The 27114-nt window shown below is 38.6% G+C and overlaps 1 protein-coding gene and 1 pseudogene across 3 annotated transcripts in view; one reads left to right on the top strand and one right to left on the bottom strand.

The window, feature by feature from the left end:
* The window catches only part of LOC111160860 (contactin associated protein like 5), an 823942-nt gene that overhangs the window by 146404 nt on the left and 650424 nt on the right, over window positions 1–27114 (top strand). The gene's annotated exons all lie outside the window — the stretch shown is intronic.
* Window positions 20170–20748, bottom strand: LOC111160846 (annotated as a pseudogene).

A 27114-nucleotide genomic window follows, 5' to 3' on the forward strand; every position in this document is an offset into this window, starting at 1 on the left:
TACTCTTTAGAAAAGCCATATTTTTTTCTTGCAAATGTTGATGTTGACAGAAATGGAAGTCTCAGGGGAAATCTGGTTTAACAAGTTAGTAAAGGGCAAGTGTATTTATTAATATGAATGATAATTGTATTCTGACTGAAGAACAGATGCTCTCCTTTCACTGAGGAATGCCTTGATATTATGAGAATCTAGAGGTTAGTCGCTACTGAGAAACCAGAGTTTCTGGTTTTAAAATCTGGATAATTTGAGTCTGTATTCTTAATATTAACCACCGCTCTGAAGATGGTTCTTTTGCTTAGGTGACTTTTTCAAGTTAGAAGTGGTAATGAACATAGACTATATGCCGATTTAAAGGCTAGTAAAACAGATTTCTATAGGGAAAAAAAAAACCCCTATTTTTTTCTTTTATTTCATCTTATAACTAACAGTTCTGACTTTTTTTCCCTGAAGCAAAATAAACAAGGAAGAAGACATTAATTAGTACTTGTAAATCAATAGCTTTTGCTCACATCTTTTTCATTCAGAATAAAATTTTTTGATGTATCCAGATATATAATGGAAGGTCATATGTACTGTTAAATCAATATATTTTTATAGAGTCAAAACTAGACCCAGACCTTGTTCTGTTTCTTAATCTTCTCACATCTGAGTGTCCTCAAAGAATAAATTTAACTCTTCATAAATGAAATTCTCCAAGGCACATCCCACTTTTGAACCATTGTTGAGGTTTAAGAAACTTTATTTCTAGGTATGAAATAAAGGCATGTATCTTGCATGTTTTGCTATAGTGGAGCAAGAGTGACTTTGGTTTACAATTGAAAGTAATTATTTTTAAATAAGCACAAGGGATGTGACATTTTTATATTCAGACAGTGAAATCCCTCATATAGAGTTAACCCTTCATATTTATATGTGGAATAAAAGAAAAAAAAAAGAGAGAGATAAAGAAAAAAACATTTTAAAAAATTTTTATTTATTTATTTGTGAGAGAGAGGGAGAGAAAGGACAGGGGGAGCAGCAGAGGGAGAGGAAGAAGCAGGGTCCCTGCTCACTTGGGGATTGATCCCACCACCCTGGAATCATGACCTGAGCAGAAGGCAGATGCTAAATGGACTGAACTACCCAGGTGTCCCCCTGCCCCCCCCAAAAAAATCTTTTGCAAGCATTGCATAGTTTCCTTGGATGCCTTAAATCTTGAGGAGATACTATTTGAAGTCACTTCAGATGATACTACTTGGAAGAGAGGTTTATATGTCTCTGCGTCCTTCACGGAGTAGAATATGCAAGATAACAGAATTATACCCTTTGAAGGGATCTATAAGGAGAACCAGAGGCAGTGCATTAGGATGCAGATGCCATTTATACATTCACTCCACAACGAGGCATGGGTTCCCTTGATACATGAAATCCATCCTGGAGAACAAGGTGAAGAAAATGTGGATTTCATCAAAGGGATGAAAGATATGGACAGATACATTTCTAAATATGGCAGTGTAATAGATTAGATGACTCAGGCAACTATAGGGAAGAACCCCTAGAAGAACCCCCAAAACAGACTCGCTTGGCACTGGAGGGTTTAAACCCTTTTGGTTGGGGCAGTGGATGGAAGGAGGCCCCCTTAAACAAGAAAGCAGAGGGTGGTGAGTGCAGGCTCAACTCCCTGGGCTGTTCTCTGTCTCTACACCCTTTGTGGCTCTCTGTCTCCACTCCCTCCGCTGCTTCAGGCTTCTCTCCTGGGAACGTGGTGACAGTGAAAGACTAAGCAAACAGTATCAACTTGGGATATTGAGGAGATATTCAGGTGGAGAGGGTGACTAGGATTTTCAGGAAGAAGAATAGCACCCCAAGGCCAGGGAGGCAGGAAAGAACTGGCCCACTTGGATAATTGAAAGTTACTTGATGTGCCTGGTGAAAAAAAAAGGGGGGGGAGAAAATGGACAGAACAGGCAGAAGAGCTCAGGCAGGGCCATAATTGATGCCAGAGTTGATATACTAAGGATTTGACCTGTTTTTAAAATCTGTGAGGAGCCATTGATGAATTTTAATGTGAGTTACATGAAAAGACACAAAAAATAAACTGCCAATTTGTCACACAGGAAGATTACAAAACCCCTCTTCCTTGTAGTGCTTTAATGAGCTGCAGTTATATCAGATTTAGACTTTGTGTACTTGGGTAGGTCACCTGTGATGGGGAATCTGTGAAGTTCTTTCACTGCTGTGAAAAATAGCTTAAGTGTTGAATGGAATGCTTTCTGCTAGCTCTGTATATCCACTCTCCATTCTTCCCTGGCTCTGGATTTGGGGATTTAACTTCATCAGTTGTTCTTTCTCTCCGACTTCTGCTAGGATCTGTCCCAAGAGGCATGAGGAGAAGGAACAAGGGCTGAAGGAGAATGTGGTCAGAATATTTACTGCACAGTCCATTCCTATTCCATGCTACCCCAGCTGGCTGCCTGTCCTTAGAGGAGACCCTCCCCATTGCCCTTGTTTTCACTTCCTGCTGCCTTTTGCAGCCCTGCTCGTGGCCTATCCACGTACACCTTCCAAGCTGACCTCCACCACTATGGATGACTTATGGTACTATGTCATCATGTATGGATTTCTCTTCACCCTCCCCACACTGCAAGGACAGTCCTTTAGTTATATTCTCGCCCATGCATTTCCAAGTGCCATCTGCTTCTTGCCAACACCCAGACTAAATAGTGATATGTAATAACATTTCAGATGTCTTAAATGTCAAAACAGAAATCCACAATGCTCTACCTGTAAGCATCTGCATCATCTCAGTCATCCTACCAGCTGTCAAACTGAAAACCTCAGAGCCACCCATCCTGCAACTAACCTCTTTCTCCTCTGTGCCACATACAATCTCGTAGGAAATCATATTGGCTCTATCTTCGAAATGCAAGCTTGCCTCTTCTCACCAGCCTCTTGGGTGCCATTCAGGTTGGACCCATCGTGGTGCCTTGCCTGGATTGGTACCATAGTGCCTCACATGGTCTCCTTGCAGTTCCACTGGCCCCCTAATAGCTTATGCCCAATATAGTAATTGTACAACTAAATTGCTGTATAATATAGAACATGTCACTCCATGAAACCTCCAACCACTGGCTCCCCTCCCACTCAGAGTGGTCAACAAGGCCCTCATGATCTGGCCAGTGACTTCATGGACCCCTTGTTCCACTCCCTTCTCCCTCAGTGTTAGCCACGCCATGCATAACTTGCTGGACTTTGGCCATCAATCTCCATATCTACTTATCCTTCCCTTAGATATCCTCTGGCCTACCACCCTCAACTCTTGGTAGATGGTATGGTCGTAAGAGTCCCTACTCTGACCACACTATTCAGTACTGTACCTCATTTCTTCCTTCCCGAGCATCCTTCCTCCTCTTTGTCTTGTTCTACTTTTTCTTTGTTTTGCAGCATTTATCATTTTCAAGCATTCATGTTGTATGAATTTACTAGGGCTGCCATAACAAATTACCAAAAACTGGGTGGCCTAAAACACCACCAATTTATTGGTTCACAGTTCTGGAGGCTTAAAGTTCTGAATTTACTTGTCAGCAGTGCCATGCTCCCTCTGGATTCTCTAAAGAGAGGATCTTTCATTCTCTTGGCTAGTGTCTGACAGCCTCAGGCCTTTCCTGGTATGTGGAAACGTAATTCCAATCTCTGCCTTTGTCTTCATGTGGCCATCTTCTCTCTGTGTCTACATGTCTCTGTGTCATCATACACATTGTTCCTGTGGTCTGTGTGTCTAAATATCCGTCTTTTTAGGAGGACACCAGTCATACTGAATTAAGGCCCATCATCCCTAATTACCTCATCTTCATTTGATTAAATTAAATCTGCAAAGACCCAATTTTGAATCCGTTTGCATTCACAGGTACTGTGGGTTAGATCTTTGCCAGGTTTTTTATTTTGGCGGGGGAGGGAAGGAAGGGACACAATTCAAACTATAATAGTTTTCTTGTTTACTATGTGAGTTGTTTATTGTCTGTCTTCATGGGCCAAGAGCTAGGGTTTCCCAGAGTAAGGACCTTTGTCTCCTTTATTCACTAATTCTAAGTATCAAGTCTGTGGATCAAGTATCTAAGATTGTGTGGGCACATAATGAGTGCTCAGTAGACCTGTGTTGAATGAGGGGAAAGTCTGAGTAAAGGCTGTTTTACAGATAAATGTGAATGGAATTTTATGCTACAAAAAAAAAAAAAAAAAGAAAAGAAAAGTCTCTGAAGCTCTGGTTTGGCAACATGAAGTTTTGAAAAGCGAAACACTTTGCTTAAGATTTAAAAAGACACCAAACCGTGAACATTTTTACTTGAAAAGCAGTACCTCACTGGCCATGGTGGACCCACATTTTACTCTCATGATTTATTTTCCATATTTTATAACCTGTTCATGCAATTGAGACACATATTTTTAAGCCAATCCATGTTACTCACATCTTCTGAATTTCAGACCTGGGATTTGACTCTTCAGCAGATGGTTGATACATACCTTGGGGAGGAAGGCAAAGTAGGAGAGGGGAGGTGGAAACAGGAGGTACAAACCTCTGCCACGAGCAAGCTTCGGCAATAAAGGGAAGTGAGATGTGGCAGGACCCTATGTGCCACTAGCCTCATCGCTTTCCTCCAGCTCTGGGTCCTAAGTGGCCTAATCAAGCTTAGCCAGGCGTCTCTCTGCCTATTGCACTGTGCCTGTTTGCTGTACTTGGAGCTGCCTCTCAATCCTTCTGGGCCTGTGCATCGGGATCCCTTCATGGGTTCCAGGACACAGCTGTTGGAGCATCTCTTCATTTCAAATTGTTGCCCAGCCGCTCCCCCATTTTGTTCTCCTGGGGGCCACTGAGGCTTTCCAACACTTAACATATCAGCACGCTCTTCACACTGCCCCTCGATGACTCAGTCAGCTACGGAGGAGCAGAAGCAGGAGCAAACAGCTGTCATGTGTATTAACGAAACCCGGATTGCACCTATTACAGATATAAACCAGCTCTCTCATATACGGGTGCATCATGTCTTTACATAACCCAACAGGGTCTGGATCCTCTAGCCTTGAACATGTGGTCATTAGACAAAGATGTATCCATTGGGCCTCCATATGGTTCCTATAGTAATTTCAAATATTTGAAAGTAGTTTACATCAATTATTAAACCAGAGGGAAAAAAATTTATATCATTTGCAAGTAAAAGCATACCCATCAAAAAAAACTTGGAATACTTGTTATAAATTTATAACAATAGTATGATAATAATATATAATATATAAATATATGCTATGCAACATATACAACATTATATATAACAGTATACATAATGTAATGACATATATATGACATATAAGATTATCACATTATAATGATAGTGCCATTAATTTGTTAATCCTCCAAGAAAGGGTTTCCTTTCAACATTAGACACAAAAAGAAAAATTAATAGATGAATGACAGGTGGCAGAAGTTATTTGAAGTGTCCCAATTCAGTAAGGGATTGTTGTCAAATTATAAGAAGGGTTCCTGCATACCAAAAATAATGCCTGAAAGGACAACCATTCCAACAGAAATAGGCCAAATATAGATCACAGCCACTTTTAGAAGAAATAACTCAAAAAGCATAAAAAGCATTTGAAGAGGAGCTCAATCTTTTTCAAGGTCTGTAATGCAAATGTAGCCAACAAGACGTTACTTAATGTTGGTAAACCTGGAAAGAAGCAGACACCTGAGTAAGATCAAGGTTTAGGTGGACAAGGTAGCTATGGCAGTGTGGGCTGGTGTAACTGTGCTGGGGGGGGCCAATTGTGGGGGATGCTCACTCCACTGTGATCCCACATTCTTGTCCTGAGCGTGTGTCCTGGAGAAAGTCTCACTCAGGTCCATGCAGGCATGATCCTGACAAGTGTTTACTTTTAGTGGTTTTTAGGATGTTAGGGAGCAAGGGGGGAGGCTCAGCACCCAATGCTGGAAAGTGGATGGGTAGAATATGGTCAGTGAACACCCCAGAGCAGAGGTAAGCACACTTGTTCCATAAAGGGTCTGGAAGTAAATGTGTTTATTGGGCTTTTTGAGCCAGAGGATCTCCCTTGCCATTGCTCAACACTGACACTGTAGCATGAAAACAGTCCTGTTGACAGGACCCAAAGGAATGGATATGGATGTGATCTATGAAGGAGCGTTTACAGAAACAGACAGTGGGTTGGATTTGGCCTGGACTATAGTTTATCCATTCTTATGTGGCTAATTCTGTTTATAAAGATTGTGTTAAATATAAACACATGATAAAAAAAAATTGGCAAGGCTCAATATAATAAAAGATCCACATTAATCACATATGAATGAGGCTTCTGGGGAATGCAGAGGGAATAAGGATGATATAGAAAAGAATAAGAGGTGGGGCGGTGATGAAAAGGAACCTAGAGTGGTGCCTGGGTGGCTCAGTCATTAACTGTCTGCCTTTGGCTCAGGTCATGATCTCAGGCTTCTGGGATTGAATCCTGTCACAGGCTCCACCGTCAGCAGGCCTGCTTCTCCTCTCCCACTCCCCCGACTTGTGCTCCCTCTCTCACTCTCCAATAAATAAATAAAATCTTAAAAAAAAAGAAAATGAAGCTAGAAAGAAGGAATATCATTAAGTCAAGATTTTGTACTTAACATGCAGTTTCTTTTTTTCTAAACAAGGACAAACAAGCTGCCGTTTTGAATAAGGGGCTTTAATTTGCTCACAACTTCCAGAGCTGAAGTACTGTGTAGGCATAGCTGAGTGCCCGCTGTGGGTTAACAGGACGTGTGGGCCTCCAGTTTGATGTTGTACCTAACTACGGCAGGGAATCACTGTACTTTGTGCAAAGTCATTTTTAGTGCCCTTCTTTCAAAAAATAAATGGCACTAGGTAAAAATAGAAGCTTCCTTTCTTTTTTTTCCTCCTGATCAGGAAATAATAATTTGAAAAATGCCCAAGGGGAGAAGAAAATTGTCAAGCTGCATGTACAATGGCTTAAATTGCTCAAGATATTACCTGTGATAAAGAAGAAATGGAGCTCTGTCTTACAAGAAAACCCTGTCCTTATGGGAGATGTAGTAAGGGAGAAGCATGCAACAATGGTTAAAAGCAAGGGATAGGAGTCAATTTGGGATTCATATCCTGGCTCTTCCACTTTCTAGCTAAATTACTTAATCTTGATCAGTCCCTGTTTCCTCATGTTAAGGTAAAGATACCTTGAGAGATTGTTTTGAGTGTGAGAATCTCAATTTAAAAACTAAGGTGGGCACACTGGGTAGTACTGTTATCATGGAAGATGCATTAATGGTTTGTATGAGTAGCGATTCCTCATTTCTGTCTTTCTCCAGGTTCCCATGCAAGGATTATATATTCATAACAGGGAGATAATTGTTACCACAAAAGCATAAAAACATAGTATATTTTATGGAGGAACTACCAACGTATTGTCTTGAAAGCATCCAAGTTCCCATTGTTAAATACTTAAAAATATTTTTATTTTTTTAATTGTATTTATCTATTTGACAGAGAGAGAGAGGGAGAGAACAGAGGAAGAGTGAGAGGGAGAAGCAAGCTTCCCACTGCGCAGAGAGCCTGATGTGGGACTCGATTCCAGGACCCTGGGATCATAACCAGAACTGAAAGCAGAGGCTTAACCAACTGAACCACCCAGGTGTCCCACTCACAAAATATTTTTGAAGAGATTATCTCAAAGAAAAGTCCATGTTAATAAAGTAATTGATTAATTAGAAAATTAGTAAAATGCAAAGGATCGCACCATGTTGGGCAAAGGTCATCCACGGTCATCCATGACACCTCTCTCTCAAAAACCAAGTAACAAGCTGCAGACTGTCATCTACTTTAGTCCTTGGAAAGGACTAAAGCTGGCAAGACTTGGAGACAGTGTTGGCTTTTCTCAAAGATTCAGCCCCAGCCTGATTCCCAGTGTTTCTTGGCACTGACACAGCTGGTGAGCACACCCCCACCACCAAGCTTCCAGGTGAAATGATAGGTGGTCTGGATAAAAGCCATTCATGCAGAATCTTATGGTTTCCAAATCAGTTCTCAATAATGTATATACTCCGTTCTTACGTTAAATATTTATTTCACCTCTAAAATTTGTTTTTTTTTTAAATTAAATTGAGAGTTCATTAAAAAAACATTTAAATTATGTGAAAGGTAGGAATAATAAATGGTGCATACATATCTATATACTCACCATCTCAGTTCAAGGAAAATGACATAGTCATCCTGTGAGAATTAGCCTGTGGGCCTCCTCTCTCCTGTCTTTTTGTCTTGCCTCCACCCGTACAAGTAAGTATTTCATGTCCCCAAAAGTTTTCGTTTATTGTTCCCTTGTTTTCCTTTAAGAAGATTTTACCACCTACAGTTCTCTTTTAAGCTTTTTGATTTGGAACTTCAAATCAGATAACAAAGATGTGATTGGAAACTTCATATGAACGGATTAAATCGCCATATCATCTTGTACGACTTGACTCTTCACTCAGTATTACTTCTTTATATTTCCACAGATGTGTTTTGCAGGTAGCTCTGGTTTGGTGTCCGTGTGGAATGATTTTCCTTTGTAACAACATACAACGGTCTCTTTATTCCTTCCACTGTTAGTTGGTATTTGTGTTGCTCTGGATTTTCTGCTGTGGCACATGCCCTTGTGCGCTTGGGAAGACATTGTTGAGAGTATGAATCAAGCAAGGGGATTTTGTGCTCATAGATTGTGATTGTCTTTAACTATATTAACAATATCAAGTCATTGTCCAAAATGTTTATACCGACTCGCACGCAATTTGTAGGCCTTCCGATTGATATCTATCCTCATCAAAACTTTGTCAAAAATTTTGTTTTGGAGAATGTGAAATGGTATTTCATTTCCATTTCCCTAAATACTAATGAGATTTTTTTCGTTAAATCTATGAGCCATTTGAGTCTTTTTTTTTTTTAAGATGCTTTTCATATATTTTTCACTGGGTCATATGCCTTTTTAAAATTTATTTGTAGGCATTGTTTATATATTCTGAATTCAATTATTTAGTCAGTTAGATTATTGTCAAAATTACCTCTCAGTCTAGGGCTTATATTTTTACTCTGTTTTTATGGAATATTTTTTAATAAACAGAAGTTACTAATTTTTTATGGGGGATTTAATCTTTCATTTCTCTGATAATTTGAATTTTCTGTATTTCGTTAAGAAATAGTTTTCTACCTCAAAGTCATAAAAATATTCTTTTATAATGCTTTCTAAAATATGTATTTTTTTTAGTTTTGTCTTTTACATTTAAACCTTTAGTCTACCTGGAATGTGTTCTTTATATATGGAGTGAGAAGAGGTTTGCCCAATTTCATATATTTCCAGATGAATGTTTTTTCAGAACCATGAATTGTGAAGTGTGTTCCTTCCCTACTGACTCATATGACCAATTCTATCATAAATCAAGTCTCCATATATTTCAGGGACTGTGTCAGTTTGATTAATTGATTCTTGATTTATTTATTTGTTTTTGGATTGGTATTATTCTATCTCATGCCAATACTCATACCACCTTAATTACTACAGATTTTTAGATAATTCTTCATATATACCAAAATATTTTTACTCCTTATTTTATTTTTCTTGTTTGGGAATATCTCAACTCTTGGGCTCTTCTAAATAAATGTTAGTATCAGCTTGTCAGAGTCATAAAAGGAAGGGAGGAAGGAAGCGAGATAGGAGGGAAAGAAATTCAGACATGGCATTTAGGATTGATGTTCCAATAAATTTATAGATCTCTTTAGGGAGTAGTACAATTGCCAGTTTTACAATGACAAGTCTTCCTAATTTCTCTCTATTTACCTGGGTCTTTTAAAATGTCTTCCAAACATGTTTTATAATTTTCTCACTGTTTTATTAGATTTATTCCAAGCTGCTCGAGACTATCATAAACTTTGTTTTTAAAATCATATTTTCAATTATTTGCAGCTGGTGTGTATAAACACAATTGATTTTTATACATTGATTTTATGTCTAGCAACTTGAATGCTCTTATTAATGCTAATAATTTCTAGGCAGATTGTTGACAGTTTTCTTTTAACAATTTCTACATGGACTGTTTATGGTTTTTTAAGTATACATTAATCTCAAAGGCAGATGATGAGGGCTGTACCCCCTCTTTTCTAATGATCAAAAACTCTTTTTCTCTTTCTGGCCACACTATGCTGGCTAGGTTCTGTGTAGAGTAAGAATTGTTCACGATAGGCATGTTGGTCTTTTTTACGATTCTAGGGAAATGCTTTTAGGAGTTGATCATGGTGGATCACGTTTGCCCTAGGTTCAACATCCATACCCTTCTATTCTAGTTTGCTATAAGTTTTTGTCAGAAATAGATGTTGTGATATTTTTACTGGGTAATGAATTTTGGTATTTCCTATCTATGAATCAATCACATTATTTCTTTTCTTTTATACCTTAATTTAATAAATCATATTAAATAATTTTCTAACATGAACCATCTTTTTTTTGTTTTTTAAGAGTTTATTTATTTATTTGAGGGAGATAGAGAGTGCACAAACATGAGGGAGGGGCAGAGGGAGAGGGAGAAGCAGCCCTCCTGCTGAGCAGGGAGCCCAAAAAGGGGCTTGATCTCAAGACCCAAGATCATGACCTGAGCTGAAGGCAGGCGCTTAACCGACTGAGCCACCCAGAAGCCTAAACATGAGCATTCTTGTCCTGTTTACTATTGCTTAACCCTCTACAGGATTCACTCTACTGCATCAAGTACTGGGCTCTCCATAGGATTTACCTGATGTGGCCATGCTGGTGATCTTTAATACATGCTGAATTTGATACTACATAAAAAACTAATGATGTATGTTTGGTGACTAACATAACACACATACACACACACAAAAACCAAAAAAAAAAAAATAATAATACATTTCTAGTTCTGTTCTGAATTCTTGCCTCAGTGGTGATGAGAGTAACCTAGAACTTTTGTTCACTGTATTTATTAAGTTTCAGTAGTAATTGATTGTAGGATTACTTCCTCATTTATGCTCTGGACAGACATATGATTTTTTTTTTTAATGATTTCGTAAAAATCCTGTTAAACTGGTACACACCCACGTACACACACGTTTCTTCTTGAGAGACCACTGATTATGTAACATTTTCCCAAGATATGTCCCTTTAACTGGTTTTCAAATTTACTGGCATAATGTTCAGAATATCCTCCTAATAACTTGAAAATCCCTTCTGCACCTTCAGTCACACCCTATTTTCAATTCCTAGCTTTATTCAGGGGCTGAAGACGCTTCTGTCTGATCCTGAATTTCTTACCCCTCTACCTGGGTCCCAATCCTCTTGTCCAGAAATTGTCCCCACTCTGGCTGCTTCCAATCTGCTTGAAAGATTTAACACCTAACTGCTGACTGAAACCTGAATTCCCCACACCTTGGGCATGCTCTCTTAAGGAGCCCCCTCCATCCATGCTCTGGAGCAGTCTCCTCTTCAGGCTTAACTTTCTCTGAGGCCAAAAGCTCTTTGGATTCAGTGCACACAGTATCAACACTTTTCTCAGCATCTATTTTGTTCATAGATGTAGGTGGTGACCTGCTATGCTTCATTTTATTCCTTTCCTAGACTTTTCCTTCATGAGTGCTAAGAGTAGACAAGCATGGCTTGTCTAAGATTCAGTCTAGCTACTATTCATTTTCTGTGATTCATCTGAATGATTATTAGTACCAGTATGGGACTCTGAGCCTTATAGCACTGCCCTCCCCTGATTTCTACCACTGCCTGGACCACTCTGCTTTCTCCTAGTGCTGAGAGTATTTTCTTATCTGGAAACTGTGGAGCAATGCCCAGGTTCCCCTACCCATACTGGCCCTTAAGTCTTGAGTAGCCAAGCAAGGAACACCTGGAGATGTGGCTCCTTTCCTCATTCCAAGGAGTGAGCTTCCTTCCACAGACTTCAGAGCAGTAGCATGAAATTCCAAGGTTGGAACTGACTAAGCCCTATCTCTTCTGTTTTCTGCTTCACTGTCTTGTTCACAGTCACCAGGGAAGTAAGTTTTCCTTGAAGGCCATCTTTCTGCCCATTCATCTTAATGTTTACATTTTCCCTCAGTAGTAATTGATTTTTTATTTTGATTTAATCTATTTGTAATTGATTTAAGTAATGGATTTAATCTATTTTCTACCAAATGACTGAAATCACTCCACTTCTCAGGACCTCAAGCCTTCAATAGAGCTCTCCTCCTCTGTCCAGGATCTGTCTAAATGTACTAAAGCTCTGTCCTGTCTGGACTTTCCATCCTCACCACACTGCCTTCTTGGACTCCTCAGTCAGAGCCCAGTCTTCCAAGCTCCAAGATATTCCTGTGAATGCTCTCCATTCACTTTTCACTTCCCCTAATGTTCATGTTCCCATTGCTCAGGTGTACACTTACTCGGGCAGCTTGATGGAGTACCTGCAATGTGCCCAGCCCTTGTTAAGCACTAGAGATACATGGACGAAAAAGAGATTTGAAGCCTTCTGTAGATTAAGCATGTGGTTGTGCAGATAGACTAGAGCCCAGTCCTGTTTCATCCTGGGAGTGGCGGTGTGTGAGGACAGTGGAGAAGAACAGCCTCGCAGGGACGAGGCCATTCAAAAGGAGGATTTCTGCATCATGTAAGACCAGGGTGAGGTCTGAAAATGGGAGGAGCTGATTGGGAAAGAAGATGATAGACAGCAGGAAAATCAGGTAGCATTACTATCATGTTTATGGTGAGAAACTCAGGTTAGAACCAGAATTAGCCTGAAATATAAGGGGAATTTTAGGCCAATGAAAAATTTAGTTTAAAGCAAATAAAGACTGGGGAAAGAGGCCTTAACAATATAATGTGCACATTAGTATCTGGAATATATGGTAGACTCCTAAGATCAATAAGAAAACAAGCAACACAATTAAATAACAATAAAGCAGCGGGCAGCAGCAACAACTCGGGAAGGAGTATAAACAGTCACTTCATTCAAGAGGAAATGTAAATAGTTAATAGAATATTAAAAAGACAACCTCCCATGATCTGGCAAATATTGCTTACCTGACATATTACCCAAGACAAAAATATCTATGATATCAAAGGTTGAGAGATATGAGGAATAAATTAAAGCTATCTTATATTGTTGTGGGTGGGTACAACTTACTATAACCACTTTGAAGAATAATATGACAATTTCTTCTAAAAATGGAAATGTACCTATATTACAGGTCAGAAACTTTACCTCTAGATACATCCACACATGTACACAGTGATGTTTATTGTATGTTATTTGAATTAGCAAAAATACATACATATATACATACATACATACAACCTAAAGTCAATGGGAAAGTGAATGACTAAAATATAGATTATTCACATGGTCAAAATCAAAACACATCTTTAAAAGAAAGGGTAGATTTAGATGTATGGGTTGGGAGAGAGCTAAAAATCAGATTTGACTGAAAAAAAAAAGTTGCAGAATGATTTAACACTGACTTCCAGTTTTATAGAGTTATGTTTCATTCAGTGTAGTGAAATTCCAAATGATCCTGGAATTGAGAAGGTTCTAAGAAAATGTATGTCTGGAAAATTAGTGTTTCTTTTATTTTTTCCATACCTCTTTCCATCCATACCTCCCTCCTTCCCTTCCTTCTTTCTTTCTTTTTCTTTTTCTTTTTCTTCCTGTGGTAGGGGCTGTGGTTGGATATAGAGCTGGAGGCTGGTGAGTGATTTGCTGTAGGGGGGTGATCAGCAGAGGTTTGAATTAAATATAGATGCACTTACATTTTGGAATGCTTGGCGCTTTATAGCAGTCATTTCGAAATGAGTCAAAAAAGTCATTTGTATTACTACTTTTTATCTTCTTTTAAAAGCCAGTGTATGAGCATAAAACTGTTTAATGTTAGTTGCAGTGCCAAGCAAATCAAGAAATAGCTTTATCTTAAGTCTATGAGAATTGAAGAAAGAAAAGGAGAGGGATAAAATTTTGGATAAAATTTTGATAAATTTTTACAAAAACCCAGAGATATCTGCCCAATTCTATGTGAAAAAATTTATCTTGGTCAAATTTTCAGTTTCCTCCTCTTCCAATGAATATGTAGGTCCACATATTTCTTGAAACATCTTTCAGCCCATTCTCCCTCTAGAGGGGGCCATATTAGATATTTTTCATTAGTCATAGAGGGAAGAGTGTGGGCATATGTCTTCCATAAGTTGGCAGCCTACAGAAATGAAGACATGTATTTCATCCTTCTATATGACATCAGAGTGCAAAACACTGTCTAGCACTGGTATAATAGTCTTTAAAGATAACTAAATTAGGATGACAGATATAATTCTTCAGGGAGAGCCTTCCAAAGCCCTCTCTTAAGTATGTGCACTACTTATAAACCTAACCAAGAAAACTACAAACATGATTAAAGTGTTCCAATTTATAATTATGAAAATGATATTAATCAATCAAGTAATCAGGAGATATTTGACCCTAATTGCCTTTGGAAAAAGAACAAGAATGAGCAATTACTAAATCCTTACAATAAATGAAGTCCTTTATATGTTACCACATTTAATTTTCCTCAAAACAATCACACTAAAAAAAGGGTAATTATCTCATTTTATGTCAAAGAAAACAAAGTTCGAAAAGGTTAAATAAATTATTCAAGGGCATCCATCTGAGATCCTGTTCCTTTTATATGATACCAGTTCCCTGTGGGACTCACCATTAGGCTAGAGTACAGAGGCATGCGTAGGTCTCTTCCTGAGGCTCAACATCTAATTGGGGTGACAGTAACTATGATGTGTAGCAGTAAGTGACAGGAGCCACCCATAGCCTGGTTCCGAAGCAGGGAACAAGAGTTCAATCCATTCATTCAGAGATGGTATTTGAAAATGATCCAGAATGTTAGGATTTTGCATACGTGGATTTGTCCTCAAAAGTCGAATATATAGGTTTACAGAAGCACTATTTCAGGACACATTTCATACTCCACAGTATTGTTTCATCTGAGGTATCAAAGCAGGCAAAGCACTGTAGACTCTGCCCATTAATCTCATTATGGATATAGTTTTCCCTTTTCCTTTCCCTTTGCCCCCAAAACAGTGCTTGCATAATTGAGGTCTGATCCATTTATGAAAAAAAACTTCTTGAAGCATGTTTTAAAGATCTATGTTGTAACATAAAACAGTCTGATTCTAATTCAAATATTAATATAATTATGTGTATGCTCTAAATTTCTGGAGCTAGCTAATATGAAAAATATTAATATGGTCATTGAAAACTCTTTCAAATCAAGGGAGAAGAATGCATTCGATCATTTAATTAATGTCCCTATAACTTTGACTGAGGCTTCTCTGAGCTTACTATTCTCAGTAGGACAATTACAGTGATAATTCAAATTCCATTACAGCGAGACCGGAGATGGATTGTGGGAGTGTCACTGAAGCCTCACGAAAGTGATTCAATGGCCATCCTGAGAGGTTTCAGAATAAGGGCTTGATTTTTACATGCTAGTTTCATGTTAGCATCTCTTCCGTAGTGTAAAGCTAAAGAACAAAAACTGTCATGCAGGTCTGTGAGTGGGAACTTGCTGGCCAGGTGGGGCTGGACTCAAGAAGAAATAGAAGGGCCAATTCAGGAGCAGAGTTTGCATGTCATCCTTCTGGTTAAGCCAGAAGACAGACAGTCTGAGGGTCCACAGCCAAGTTGTTTAGGAAGATCCTCCAAAGCCTAGGTAAGCTTCTGTGAAGAGCAGAAAGTTCAGGATAGCAGGAGGACTTATATCTGAGATGTCACAGAAAACAAAAATTCTAAATTTCAAGAGGGTGAAACCAATCATTTGCTGTGCCAAAGCAGAGGCAGTAGAGTGCCCCTCACTCTGAATCAGTCATCACTCTCCTTTTACCTCCTCTGTGTGTGGTTGGCTCTGTAGACCCTGGAGACATTGTCCTGGGTGTGCCCAGGATAACTCTAAATTCCAGGTAATAGAATCTCTGAAAGGGACTTGAATGAGGTCCTCCTGAGGAATTTTTAGTAGTGGACCTCAACCTATGCCTACTGATTTAGTCAATTTTTAGTATGGACATACTCTCATATGTATTGTAATAGAACTTGGCAGAGTGTATATGAAGCTCTCTTGTATTTTTTCTAAAGAGTCTAAGATTCCAAGATTGGTCAAGATATTGGGGAAAAAATGAACAGAATGAACTGAAGGATCCTGGGTTAATTCTGCAGGATGATAACAAGGTAGTTATTGTTAGCAGTCATTGGACAGATTTAGGGCCCATCCAAGCTCTGTGACCTTGGGCAAGTTACTTAAATACTCTGAAATTGCTTCCTTATTAAACAAGGAAAATAATACCTAATTCATAATTAGTATTAGGAGGAAGCAATGAGGTAATTTATGTAAATCCCCTGTCACAGTGTGCTGTTGTCTGAATTCCATAAGTGGTGTGTTCTGTTGTAATGCTGGTAGTTATAGCAACTGGAACAGTATACAGATGGCCTGTTTTGTAAGATACTTTGTAATAAGAAGGGAAACTTTATCCATATAACTTTTCCATGCTGATAATCTTCCCTTCTCTTCATCTATCATTCTTTTTTTCTTCCACCATGGAGTGAGACAGCTTTTCCAAGCTCTCTCTCTCTGTGTCAGACAGATTCTGGAGGTCCTAATCAGCCAGTGGAGTTGGTTACATGAAATAGTAAAATGAGATCAAGCTACAAGACAGAGGCCACAAGTATCCTAGGGCTTTCTCAACCCAAGTGTGGCATCCGAGATCTGGGAACTTAATCTTGAATCAGAATCTATTCCAGGGAGTGGTACCCCAGGAAATCAAAAGCAGAAAACCTTGACCATAACAGTCCACAGAAACCATGAGGATGCTGGAATGGGGTTAACTACTACAGCTAGATGACCAAAGTAGAATTCCACCAGGGTCCAACTCTTTTGAAGGCACAGGCACAGCAGGGACAAAAACAAAGCAAAATAAAACAAAATACTATCTAGTCTTAACATCAGTACATATTAAACATGAACAAATGACTAAATTTTTTCAACTTGTCAGTGTTCATATAAATTCAGTCCAAGTCTGTGTGGCAAATTTTGATTTAGTATCAAATGGCATGCATCCACATTTTCCTAAATTTACTCCCCAATTAAAATTCCATTTAAACAAACCAGAATGCCTTCCTCGCACATTATACTGACTCCAAGGAACTAGAGTCTGTGACCCAGTTCATCAAAATGCACTTGAAAAATTCTGTCTGGAACTCTCAGACCAATGCTGTGCATTAAAGGTTTTGTTTTGTTTTTCATTTTTTTTTTCATTCTGTCTTTTCTCTTCCAAAGCTTGACTCATAACCACTTGAGATAGAGCTAAAGCTGACAGAGAAAGTGAAAATCCTCTGCCTTCTTGCCCGCAGGAAATGCTTGGCAGGAGATTTCCAGGCTGTGCTGTCATCAAAGCTAAACTTAACCTTGTTCAGGAAAAGAACCCTTCACTTTCAAACCAACTCCTTGTCAGACCCATTCAGCTTGCAGAGTACAGTTGGGAGAAAAGGGAAGGAAGAATAACAATGAACGCATTTCAGTTTGAGGTTATTGAGTCTTGAAATGGTGACTTCTCATGTTTTGCAATGACATTAAAGTTAAATGTCTTGGTTCACAGCTGCTTACCATTCCCTTCTTCTCCATTAATCTTTGCTCATGGTTTTGAAATATGCCACTTTCTGTCTTGAGCAATGAAATTAAATTTTCCCAGTATTATAACTGCTTTCCAGTGTGTCTTTTCTCTTGTTATTTGATTGCTAAAGATTCCCCCCGCCCCGCAATAGGAGATATTTAGTGAACACAACACAATGTATTTTCCCGCTATTTTAAATCTGTTCATGCATAATTTGAGGGGTTGGGTATGGGAAAACTTGAACTCATCTGACCGTGACAGATTTGCAAACACTGAATACAACTCAAACTTTATTGATGCTTTAAATTACAGCACCTAATACCTGGACATGTCCATATAACATTTATAGCATTTTATGTCTTCATAGCTATAGCCAACATTTGCTTAAGAGTCACAGTTGTAATTCAGGATGAGCAAGAAGAGCATTTTACAAGGAAAAGTAGAACATGCTGAAGCATTTTGCCTGGAACAAGCTTTTATTTTTAGCCTGTCCCCAAAAAATCATTATCTAGAGGCCTGAAATGTCTCAAAAAATCATTATATTTGAGTGCCTGGTAGGTCACTTCATAGAGTTCTGCAGGATCAGATCATATTTGGTATCAGATGGGTAAGCTCTCTGGACCACAAAAACAATTGGTAGAATGGATTGTCTGTTGGAACCTACCCCTTTCTCTGTCTTCTGATGAGCAAACATTCTCTAGAGAATGTTTTAACAAATGGCATACCATACTTTGATCCAGTAAATCATATCCAGGATTTTTATTGATTTATATAAAAGATAGCATTTCTAAAATTGAAATATGGTAATATGAGGGGCTCAGAATAATTAATATCTGTCTGCATATAATAAATGAAGATCTTCTCTCTACTGCTGTAGATTGGATATATTTTGTATGGGTGATAGGTACAGGCAAAGACAAAAGGACCAGATTTGAGACTTAGCTCTGGACTCTGCATAGTTCCCTTTCTTGCAGTGATTAAAATTTTTGAGAAGAGGATAAGCACATTAAGGTAGAGCCATCAGTAATCAATAAAAGGGAACCAGCGGTAAATGGGAACCACTAAGGCCAGTTTATTCGCCACCCTTGCCTAGTTCCTATCCTCAAATTCTAAGAGCAATATTAAGAGAGGTCTAGTGATAAGTTAAAGATTATCATTGAGAACTGAAAGTGTTTTCACTTCCAAATTTTAGGATTCAAGTTTATGTACTCTCTAAACATCATTTCCTTACTCAAAAATCCATATAGGGGCTTACTGGATAATTATGATGTTATAGTTACCATTAATTGAACACTTTTATCTGCCAAGCATTATTTTCTCTGTTACTTATTCATAATAATTCTAATTTGTCACATTCTCTCTGGAGAATAGGCATCTGCATCAGCAGTTTCCAGGGAAGGAAACTGCAGCACAGAGAAATGAATGGATTTGTCTAAACGTACCAGTAAGTAAGTAGGACAACCAAATGCATGGGTAGAGTGATGCAACCGACAGCATTAATGTTTTTATTCGACTCAATACTTGCACACTTATTAGATTTACACAGTCAGGATCCCCTCTGTATTTATTGGTCTCCAAACCTTGCTTTCTTTGCCAGCAGAACTGGGATGGGGGAGATGTTTGAGGCTAGAGCAAGTACTTTGGAGAGAAGATGTCTTTGTCTTTCCAGGTAACACTTGTGTGTCACTGATAACTGTGCTTCTCACCTGTTAGATGACCACCATTATGGCCGTCCTACTCACCTGAGACATTTTTCCCCCCAAAGATCAATTAAAGAAGGTATTTGGAAATCACACACATACAGAAATAGTATTGATGATCTCATCAAAATTCTCTTCAGGCATTCAGTTTTGATTTAACTCCCCTGTGTGACTTGGGCGGAGTCTTTACGGTTGTAGTCAAACGCTCTTCCACTGAGCTATACCCCCCAAAGTTTTGACTGTTGCCCAGACATTTCCCATTTTAGAAAGCTGCCCAGTTTCTACTCAGATTTTTAATCTGGACTAAAGACTTTCCTTCATTTATCTAAGATTCTACTTAACAAATAATTATTGAACAACTGATCTGTGATCATCACTGTGAAAGGCAAGGAGGATAGGAAGTAAGACATGGTCCCAGCTCTCAAAGAGCTTGATGCCTTAGGTGCAACAATATCATCAAAATAAAAGCTCATTGTTGTGGAAGGTCTTCCTACTGATCTACTGACCCCCCAAAGAAGAAGCACTTCTCTCTGCATGAGGAGATCAAGGCATGCTCTGGGAACATTTGTGTCCTGTGCAGGAAATAGGAGTTGATGGGTGGGCAAGCAGAAGGTGATATGGAAGGCTTTCAGGCCAGAGTTACAGATGGAGGGGCATAGAAGTATGGCACAGAATGGTCCAGAAAGCTGTCAAGAAATTGTCCAGCTGTGAGCACAGACTGAGAACTAAGGAGTGCTATGAAATAAAATAACAAACAGTGTGATTATAAATGGATCTAGAGAGGCAAGGAACTAGAATTATATTCTTTTGTTGTTGTTGTTGTTGTTTTTGTTACATAAATTAACCCATTTGTTATAGGCCAGCAATGTTTCAAATAGTGGGGCTTCTCCTGGTCTTTCAACTCCTTCAGTCATCTGATGGCTGACTTTACTGTGACAGCAGAAGTGGTGTTGTAGGTCCAGGCACCACCAACGATAGTTTTCATGCAGGAGGCTCAATGGCAGATCCCCACAGCTAATTTTTTCATTTTGGTTTTGCTGCAGAAGGAGCAAGAGTACTTGGCGTGCTGGCTCATTTCAATCTTTTTCACTGTTTTCCTGAGGAAGGCACTATAACTGATCCCATATACCCAGGATTCCGATCTTCTTGGTGGATTTAGCCATGTGGCTGCAAACCAGGTCTGAGCCCAGAGAGGAAGAAACTCTAGAATTGTGTTCTGAAAGCATGGGGAACTACGTACTTCAGGTCAATGTGATGTTTCTTTTTTACTGAATATAGTACTTACTGCTCACTTCTCCCTTTGGACAATTAAGGGTGTGCTGTTTTATAACATGATATGACTTGCCATGTGATATATGTGTGTGTATGTGTGTGTTTATTATTCTCATGACACTATTTATTGTATTTATCTAAAAGGAAGATGAGGAGTATTAACTATACTTTGGAAATCATTCTAATGTGTGGTCATTCATCTCTGTTTTGCTTGATTTAAATTTGTTAATTTTAGAAACTGATCTGTAAGCTTCCAGGTCTCTAAAATAACAAAATAGATAGTCACTGAGACAAAACCTTTAAACTATCTTTTATTTTTACTTCCCTTTCAATGTACCAAGCAACAATGATTCTTAAGTGATATATACCTCAATTTTCTTACCTTTTCTCCATTCCAGTTGCCATTGTTTTAGTGCAGGCCTTCATTATCTCTTCTTTACTATTTCCATAGACCTTGATTTGTTCTCCCTGTCTTTTACCCTCACTACTCTGTACCCATGCTTACTATGGACATGCACGTATAAACGTGCTCCATTTTCTATGCTGAAACCAGAACATACAAACTGGGGAGACTTTCTTGCCCAGAGCAGTGTTTCTCAGCTTTTTAAGCTTCTGATCTAAAAGCACAAACATAGCAGGACCATTTTTTAATATCTAATTTTAAAAAATACATCAGGAGCCCCTGGGTGGCTCAGTAGGTTAAGCCTCTGCCTTCAGCTCAGGTCATGATCTCAGGGTCCTGGGATCAAGCCCCGCATCAGGCTCCCTGCTCAGTGGGGAGGCTGCTTCCCCCTCTATCTCTGCCTGCTGCTCTGCCTACTTGTGACCTCTCTCTGTGTGTCAAATAAATAAATAAAATCTTTAAAAAAATACATCAAATATAAGGACTAGAAAGAAATCCAGACATGTTCTACAGCTTCATTCCTTGTAATGTCGTCTAAGGGCATGGCTTCATATTCCTCTTAAGACTCACCGCTATATAGGCACCTGTGTGGCTCAGTTGGTTAAGTGTCTGCCACCTGCTATCAGTTCAAGTCCTGATCCCAGGGACCAGGGATTGAGCCCTGCTCAGTGGGGAGCCTGCTTCTTCCTCTGCCCCTCTCCTTGCTCATGCTTTCTATGTCTCTGTCTCTCAATTTCAAATAAATAAGTAAAATCTTAAAAAGAAAAAAAAAAAAGACTCACCAGCATAATGGACCAGACAGCATGATCCTTGGCACATTGTGCTTAAGAACCGCTATTGAATGCATTTTTTAAAAAAAAGAAAAAAAAAAGATGATAAAACTTAGAAAGAGTACTGGGTTTGGTCTTAGAACATAAGTAATGCATAAACGGAATAGCTCTTGGTACAGAATTATATTAAGAGCCCTGAAATGCTGATAAAGAAATAGTGTTAAAACCATCTGGATGGGAAAAGTCTGAAATATATAAAAAAGTGTACAAAAATGTCCTTTTTCAAATGTAATGACTGCAAGTGGAAAGGGTGAGCTTGAATTTAAAGTAGAAAGAGTGACAGCAAGTGAAGGAATGAACACATATCCAGACATGTGCCAACCACTGGGTTAAATATTTTACATGAATTGTCTTTTTTTGTCCTCATAACAAGCCTATGTACACTTATTATCCCCCTTATACACAGAGAAGACTGAGATTAAGTAACATCCCAAAGGACATATAATTAGTAAGCTGCAGAGTCAGGATCTGAATTCAGACTGGGCTGGAATCCAATGTCTGGGCTCTTTCCAAATATACTACAGTCTCCAACTGGTCCAGAAAGAAAACGCACACACATACACACACACACAGAGCCAGATTATGATCTTGGAAGACTACTGCTTCTGTCTCTGGGCTGTCATTATTTTTTCATCTAAAGACCAATAACGATCAATATTTGTTCACATTATCAGTACATGTTTATCCCATCCACTCATAAATGGTTGGCGTTGACCTCATTGGGTTGTGCTGTCAGCCAACTGGCCAGTTTCCAACCCAAGCCTATCTTTTTAATCAGGCCTTTTCCCTCAGTTCCAATGAGCAGATTGATGACACAGAGATGCTAGTGTTTCCTTTAGAAACTCTGTGCCTATGCCCGTTAAAAACAAAGAGGTTTTTACAAATATCTAAGGATTGATCGATCTGCCCTTTAAAATGAGGGTTTCCAGAGAACCAGAATTTTCATTGTAATTTAGAACTACTTGATGCAAAAACTTGAGTAGCTATTGGAAGTTTAGCTTCATTGTATTCAAAGAAAGAATAGGTATCTACTGTAAAAGACACAGCTCCAAAACAGAAATTCTCAGCTCTGATTAGCACTGAATTGGCAGAAACACTATCTTTATAATTCTTCAGTTGTCTCCATTCTTTCATCTTAATACTCCATGCATAATCCTTTAAACAATTCACTTTTAAAAGTAAAAAGACATAATCTGTACTTTTAATTCTTTAAACCTGTGATCTTATTTTTCCCATTTTCATAATCTTCTTCATTCTATATATCCCATTCATTCATTTTTTTAGCTTTGCTTAAAAACTCAATAAACTCCAAACCTGACTGACACTGTACTTTGCAATGATGTGTGTGTGTGTGCATGTTGTGAGTTGTGTGTAATGCTGATAATTTTGTTCTATGGGGAGTGTTGATAGTTGCAGATAGGAAGAAAGGAACAGGAGTACATAGAAGCAAAGTTAGATTTAGAATTTAAAATAGGTAAAATTTAATTATTTCAAAGATTGGCTTTTCTTTATTATTTGCTTTTAAAAATAATCTTGTCACGAATCTCAGTTTCTTGTATTCCAGAGATTTGCAGTCCTTTTTATTTGTGATTCTTGCCTTTTCTACCCATCAAAGACTTCCTGTCTTCTAAGTAATCCAGCTCCTCTATGAATGAGCATTCATAATCTTAAGGGTTTAAAAACTTTAGCATATTTGTATTTAGACACCGCAAGTGATGCTTTTGGGGGTTATGGTTCTTGGTCTCTGATCAAAGCTGATCTCAACAACAGGCTCCTTACTCCTGACTCTGCTGATTGGACCTCAGTTTCTGAGTCTTCGACCAGCCTGTGACCCCATCAATGATGCTCTGACCTTATGGTCAGCTGAGACCTCATATATGCACACAACTCTCTCTTTGTTCCTTCATTTTTGTGATGCCACCTCTGGAAGCCAAATTTAAGGCTCACATACTATTAGGTCTTGGTGAGAGAAACATGTTGTTGAAAATAGGGGTTTAAAACTGTTGATTGATGGGGTGCCTGGGTGGCTCAGCGGGTTAAGCCGCTGCCTTCGGCTCAGGTCATGATCTCAGGGTCCTGGGATCGAGCCCCGCATCGGGCTCTCTGCTCAGCAGAGAACCTGCTTCCTCCTCTCTCTCTGCCTGCCTCTCTGCCTGCTTGTGATCTCTCTCTGTCAAATAAATAAATAAAAAATCTTATAAAAAAAAAAAAAACTGTTGATTGAATGAGGATAGACACAAGTGGTAAACTGACAAGGCAGTTACCAAAATTGTCACATGGTGTTCAAAAAGCCTGATATGGGATTAAGTAGTGGACAAACAAAAGGGAAAAAAAAATTGAGTACAAATCTGAGAGACCTTTCTTTCAACTGTTTTTTCAACACATATTTATTGAACATATATGTAGTACTGGAGTAGAATAATATCCTTGCTCTACCAGAAGCTTTGTATGCTTTAATCACCTCACAATTAGAATATATATCCTGTGACTCACACATGAAGGAATTAGGAAACATTTCTTCAGTTAGGGGCACTTGGGTGGCTCAGCTGGTTAAGCATCTGCCTTCAGGTTAGGTCATGATCCCAGGGTCCTGAGATGAGCCCTGCATCAAGCTCCCTACTCAGCAGGAAGCCTGCTTCTCCCTCTCCCACTCCCCCTGCTTGTGTTCCCTCTCTTGCTGTGTCTCTCTCTGTCAAATAAATAAATAAAATATTTTTAAAAAATTCTTCAGTTATATTAAGTCATTGATAAATTATATTTAAGGTTAGAATAGAAAAATAAGATAGTCAATATTCCTAACCCGAGAATCAAAAAAAAAAAAAAAAAAATCCATTAGTGGCGGTCTGGGAGTGAAATGGAGTATTTGAAGAAAGCAACTTAGAAAAATATATTTTTAGAGCATATTTTGAGTTTAGGCTAATTATGTAACAGTCATGAGGGGACATTCTTGAAAATCCAAGAAGGGCCAAACTCACACAAGACAGTCAAATGGAAGACTCACCCATGTCCATCTAGGAGACATTTCTGCTGTCATTTTTAGGGATTGGAAGCCAATTTTCAAATAGGCGATATGCAAAGAATCATACCAACCTTGGTTCAAAGCCCAGCATAGACATTGACTAGAGTGAAATGGATTACAATCCTTGTAGCTGCCTTAAGCACACAGTACAAATGATGGTTTTCCTTTTGTTGACAACCTAGACAGACAGCTGTGCAAGACAGACAGCTCCTGCTGCTTTGCAATTATACTTAGTCATTTATTTATGATGTAGTCCTAGCAAGCCACTTATTTTTTTTATTTAATTTTATTTTTTCAGTGTTCCAAGATTCATTGTTTATGCACCACACCTACTGCTCCATGCAATATGTACCCTCCTTAATAGCCACCACCAGGCTCACATAGCCCCCCATACACCTCCCCTCGAAAACCCTCAATTTGTTTCTCAGAGTCCACAGTCTCTCATGGTTCATCTCCCCCTCCGATTTCCTTCAATTCACTTTTCCTTTCCTTCCCTTAATGTCCTCCATGTTATTCTTGATGCTCCACAAGTAAGTGAAACCAAATGATAATTGACTCTCTCTGCTTGACTTATTCCACTTAGCATAATCTCCTCCAGTCCCATCCATGTTGATACAAAAGTTGGGTATTCATCCTTTCTAATGGAGGCATAATATTCCCTAGTATATATGGGTAATATCTTCTCTATCCATTCTTCTGTTGAAGGGCATCTTGGTTCTTTCCATAGTTTGACGACTGTGGCCATTACTCCTATGAATATCGGGGTACAGATGGCCCTTCTTTTCACTACATCTGTATCTTTGGGGTAAATACCCAGTAGTACAGTTGCAGGGTCATAGGGTAGCTGTATTTTTAATTTCTTAAGGAATCTTCACAGTTTTCCAAAGTGGCTGCACCAACTTGCATTCCCACCAACAGAGTACGAGGGTTCCTCTTTCTCCACATCCTCTCCAATACTTGTTGTTTACTGTCTTAGCGAACAACTTATAATTGAAAGACAGTACCTCCATATCAAATCTAACATAACATTGTGAATAGAATTGCTTTTAAAGCTGGGAAAATACCCCAGAGCTCTCTTGTCAATTCCGGGACAGGACTAGCTTTTCTTCCAGAAACTCTTGCAGCCTGCCGCACCCCATCCATCACCAATCACCAGTACAACATAGCAAGTGAAGTGCCCATCTCCACCACGTTTGAGGAATTTGCTTTAATTGCCTTTATTAACTTTGAGGCCTGACAGACCCTCAGATGTCTAGAATGTGCTCAGTTAAGGTTTGTTGATTGAACAAATGAGCCATAACCCCTGCAATTTACATTTGAGGAATCTGAAATATAGAAAGGTAAAACCAGAAATATCGAAGGTAGAGGAGTGCCCAGGATTCCTGGATCCCAAGTTAAAGTTTTTTTTTTTTTACATGGAATTGTTCATAAACATAAGGAGCTTCTTAAAAATACATGTGGATTATCGTTCAACGCAAAGTAGATGCTTGGTTTCTTGAGCTCAGGGTCTGTGCCTTTGATTTTAATTTTGTCTTCCTACAACAAAGAGCACAACCATGTTTATTCAGCTGGTAGTCAAAAGGCAGAGACTGTATTAAGTTGGAGATGGATGTCAGGAGAGAGAAGGTTTAAACTTATTTTCATCTATCTAAATTTCTTTTATTTTAGAGAGCCATGTTTCTTGTTCTGTTCATTATAAAGCAATTTATCTTTTAGGATTTCATGGTGGAAAATGGGGATGGGGTCAGATTTAAGAGTAATATTAGAGTATTTATTTTTGTTGTTTACTAAGTGAAATTATAGGTAACAAGGGGAAAAATAAATGAAGCTAAAGGCATGAGTTGTCACTTCTAAGCACCATTGTAGGCACTACACAAAATGCGTGCTTTATGTCTTTTAAACAAAGTAGGCCATTAAGTGTGAAATGCTAAGAGGAATTTTATCTCACCTATAAATACAAGTGAATCTTTTAAGCTCCAAATCCCCATATACAGACAATTTACTGTGGTAATCAAGATGATACTCACAATTTGACTTCAGGGCCATCTGTTACTCTATTGGTATTTTAATAATAATGAATAAAAATATATGTTGGTAACAAAAAGTGTTATTTAAAGTGGAATCATCTTAAAGAGTCAATGATAATTTCTAAAAAGCTGTGTAAATATCATATTTACTCAGAAGTCTCTTGTTTGC

The sequence above is a fragment of the Enhydra lutris genome, unplaced genomic scaffold (genome assembly GCF_002288905.1).
Source record: "Enhydra lutris kenyoni isolate GAN:26980312 unplaced genomic scaffold, ASM228890v2 scaffoldscaffold78, whole genome shotgun sequence".
NCBI lineage: Eukaryota > Metazoa > Chordata > Mammalia > Carnivora > Mustelidae > Enhydra > Enhydra lutris.